We start from the raw sequence: 4865 nt of genomic DNA, 5'->3' as shown, positions 1-4865 counted from the left end.
CCCAAGGAGATTGCAACTTGCCACCCAGGACGTGCTTAGAACCTGGATTGGGATTGGGGAGAGGCTCCCCCAGAGGTGGGATTGGTTGCTGCCTTCCCCATCTGGATATGTCACAGGGTGTGCTTCTGACCCTGACTCTCCATGTGTCTGGGCTCAGCTTTACCACTTACAAGCAGCAAAAGCTTGAGAATGTTAGCTAACCTCTTTATGTATCGATTTTTCAGTCCAGCAGAGTCATGATGATGACAGCAGCTATCTCAAAGGGATATGATAAAACATTTAAAACCCTAACACTCTTGAAGTACAAAGAGCAGTGCCTGCCTCTTAACCAGCAGTGCTATTAACCATTATTATGGAAGCAGATTCACCACTTGCTTTGCTGTGGTAGGGTGTATGCTTAGGGCTATATATATTTTTTTTACCCAGTTCTCCCAAATGACTTGTTCCCTTTGATCTCTTGCGGTCAGCAGCAGGAGATTCTAAGATATCTGCCCAGTCTTTAGGAGGAGACCCATATTAGTTAGAAGGTAGAATCCTCTGCCCACCTCAGTATACACGCATGCACACACATACACAGGCACACATAGTAATATAACACAAACACAACACAAATATACTCCCCTCAATGGCATTAAATGCTAAGGTGAGGTATTTTTTAAAGGGCTCCAAGGAGTTTAGGGTTCTTTGGGGGTGCTTTACGGTCCGGTCCCCATGAGCAGCCAGCAGGAGTAACCAACCACCATCATCCCACCATTCCCATTTAACCACAGAAAGGTTTCCTTTTCTCTGAATTATATTTTACGTTTTGAATAGGATTTTGCTAGAAAATATAGAAAGGGTTTTGCTATTCTGAAAATAAGTATGAAAACCAGCACTCTCTTCAATGTGTTGTCGGACCTCGACTCTGCGATACTTATGAGGCTATTGAATTTGATTACTCTGGCCAGAGGTGCAGTGGCTGAAGTGGGTCCACAGTTCGAACCCTGGGCTCTGATATTAGATGCTCTTTACCCAAGGAGTAAGAGCTAGTAAGCTCTTTACAAAGCTAGTAAGCTTGGTTGGGACTGACAACATGGCTTTTAGATTCCCTCTCTTCCCAATGGACTGCATCCTTGCTTACACTGAGGTCTAAGAGGGATAGAACTTTCCAGAAGAGCTGTTCCAAAAAGAGCATTTTGACTTTCCCATGAGAATCAGAAAACCTGGGTTCTGTTCTTAGCCATTCTCCATCATGTGATTTTGGGCAAACCACATAACCCTTTTGAACCTTAATATGCTCATCCACAAAGTGGATACACTCTGCTTCATCTTTCTCACAAGAAAATTATGAGACTCACCATATGGTTTCTACAAAAGTCCTTTGAAAACTGTAAAACACTATCCAGATGTGTGAAAAATTTAAGAGGGTACTCTTGCCTCCTTTGTTGTTGTTGTTTTTTAATTAATTTTTTATTTGTGTAAGTTTAAGGGAAACAAGGAAACAAGGACAATTTTGTTACATGGATATACTGTGTAGTGGTGAAGTCTGAGCCTTTAGTGTAGCCATCACCTGAATAATGTACATTGAATCTATTAGGTAATTTCTCACTCTTGGCCCCCGCTTCACTCCCGTACCCTGCCAGATGTCCAATGTCTATCATTCTGTATTCCATGGCCATGTGGACACATTACTACCTTCCATTTATAAGTGAGAACATGCAGTATTTGTCTTTCTGGTTTTTGTGTTGTTTCTTGCCTGTCCTTAGATAAGTCTTGTTCTCAGTGGCCCTATGAAACAGTAAGGCAGGTAGGAATAGTTCATGTTGCCTTATTTTTCTACCAATAGCCTCTGTGTTTTGTGATCTGCCTCTACTAACCCCAAGTTAAATGAGGGACTGGACACATACATGCATGTACATATGCACATAATCCTATACTTCTATTTAATTATCCTATAAACTATTAAAATTACCCCCTTTCCTTACGTATAGGTATGCTACTGGGCAGTAGTATGATGGTAAATATTTAACAACCTGCTCTCAAAAATATATTCAATAAAAAATATAGACATAAATTTATAAATTTTATTGGTATAAAGAATGTGTGGCACCCAATTTGCAAATACTTTATAAAATATGAAATACCCTTTATTATATATTCCATATACCTGCTTGATTCTCACAAAAGCATTTTACTGATTTTTTTCTTTTGCAGTTGGTGAAAGAGTATAGTTCCAACATAAATACTGGTTGATATTTTCACGTCTGTTGAGAAATTAAATAATGACAGGACTCGGTGGCTCACGCCTGCAATTCCAGCACTTTGGGAGGTAGGCAGAACACTTGAGGCCAGGAGTTTGAGACCAGTCTGGCCAACATAGTGAAACCTCGTGTTTACTAAAAAAATACAAACATTAGCCAGAGGTGGTGGCACTCGCCTGTAATCCCAGCAACATGAGAGGCTGAGGCACAAGAATTGCTTGAACCTGGGAGCCAGAGGTTGCAGTGAGCTGAGATCACGTCACTGCACTCCAGCCTCAAAAATTGAGACCCTGTCTCAAAATAAAAAATTAGAAAAATAAAAAAAAAATGAAAGAATTAAGATGTATGTTGGAAGGTCAGTCCTTAGTCAATGATGTAAGTGATTTCTTCTCTCGATCAAGGAGTAGTTTTTGAATACTGGAAGAATATTTCCTTAACTTTTTTTGTTGCTATTTTGCTATTTTCAATGTAAAAACCCTTGACATGATTTACTTCTATGTTTAATCTGTATTAATATTTTCTTCATCCTTATCTCAAGTCTAGACAATTACAAAACTATAAAACCATGATTTATGGCGTTTTTAGATTTCCATGGTGTCAGTGTTCCCACCATGGCCTATTTTAAGCTAAAAATGTGACATCATTGAAATAAGAGCAGGGTACAGATGCATGGCAGTTCCAAGGACACAGTATTTCCACCATATAAACACAGCAGATGTAAACAACCTCCAGAGTATAGGTAATAGTAAAATAATAAGAAAGTGATGAGTTCATTGGCTTTGTTTTTAATACAATTTGTTTAATTTTAAGTTAATAGAATTTAACTTTTAATAGGGGCCAGGTTTAACAATTGGCTCAGAAAACTCTCGTAAATTTAATAATCGGCTCCCGTGAGTGGGTATGGATCAGCTCCAGCATACCACTGTATATTTGTTTTCCTCTTCCTCGTGAATCTGGAATTTTTCAACATTCAGAGAGAGTTATTGAGTACTTCTATGTGCTAGATGCCGGGGATTCAGCGACATAGTCCCTGTCTCGTGGAGCAAATAGTCTTCTTGAAAAACAAACAAACAGTGATTTAGAGCAGTGGTGTAAGTGTGTATTTGTGTTTTATTTACAAGAGAGCAGAAGTCCTGTTTGGTGTTAAGGTGCACACTTGTTCCGTTCTTTTTTTTGTTTTTTGTTTTTTTTTTGAGACAGAATCTTGCTCCATCGCCCAGGCTGGAGTGGAATGGCACGATCTCGGCTCACTACAACCTCCGTCTCCCAGGGTAGAGTGATTATCCTGCCTCAGCCTCCTGAGTAGCTGGAATTACAGGCGCCCACCACCATGCCTGGCAAAATTTTATAATTTTAGTAGAGACAAGGTTTCACCATGTTGGCCAGGCTGGTCTCGAACTGCTGACCTCAGGTGATCCACTGTCGTTGGCCTCCTAAAGTGCTGGGATTACGGGCGTGAGCCACTGCACCCAGTCACTGGTTCCCTTTTTATTTCCCAGTTGTCTTGTAGGTCTGGCTCTTTGTGTCAGGGCTTTACAGCTTTCTGGCTAAAAATTCTTCATCTTAATAAAAAGTTTGGCTAAGGAGCATGACGCTAAGGATGATGAGGTGCTGTCCTGAAGTTGCCTTCTGAGGTCTGACTGTATTAACAGGCGTGGCACCTGCCTCATTGGGAAGAAAGACCCTCTAAACATCTTATGATTTATATGGACCCAGGAATTAATTTTCCTTTACTTTCAGAACCAATTCCCAAGCCTTCTACCCTCTAACATGGGCAAGTACAAATTCTGGATCCCAAGCAAAAATAAATACATGAATAAAAATTTTTAAATGCCAACATACGCTTCATTGAGAATAAGAGAGTGTTCACGTTGAGAGGGCCTCCTCATTTTGTAGGTTCCCCTGAAATCAGAGGATTTCCAAGCAATAGTTATGCCTCTGCTTATGTAAAAAGGCGCTTCAACCAAACACAGATGCACCTGTGCAGATACATGGGCCTGTGCACACAAAGACACATGCACAAGGAGAAAAAGGTTCTCTACTTAACAGAGATTGTTCATCAAAAAGGGTTAGCAGCGAGCCCTCTGTCATCATGTGTAATGTCCCCTGAAATGACTTGGAAAACTTTAATTATGTGAGCGTCTTATTTTCAGCTCCTGTTATCTTTTGAACTCTGGGAGGGTGGGGGGATGGGTTACCCCGAAGCTCGGGCTCTTTCTAAAGAGCCTTTGTCTTTCTGCCCAGGTATTAAGTTGGTGGCGCAACAATCCTAGGTACATTTGGTTCACTTTCCTCAGCCCCGGCCCTCCCCCCAAGCGCCATCCTGGGTCTGAATGTGGGCCTGTGTTCTGGCCCACCATCCTCAGGCCTGCACAGGGGACCAAAAGAGAATGGGCCACAGGAATGCACCCAGAACAGAGCCAAATTGTTCAAGCTGTGTGAAGAAGAAAGAAAAACCGGGAGGAGGGTGCGGGGAGGGAGAAGAAGAAAAGCTTTCCTTGTCGGTTCAATTTCTCTGGAGATATCTGGAGGATAACATCGTAATTTTTCAGGGAGGGGCTGCAGGGGGAGCAGAAAACGAGAGAGCCCAGTTTTATCGGCACAGTGGCCCATACAGAAAGGTGA

Source organism: Cebus imitator, unplaced genomic scaffold, assembly GCF_001604975.1.
Source record: "Cebus imitator isolate Cc_AM_T3 unplaced genomic scaffold, Cebus_imitator-1.0 Scaffold93, whole genome shotgun sequence".
NCBI classification, from domain to species: Eukaryota; Metazoa; Chordata; class Mammalia; order Primates; family Cebidae; genus Cebus; species Cebus imitator.
This window is presented reverse-complemented; position numbering follows the sequence as displayed.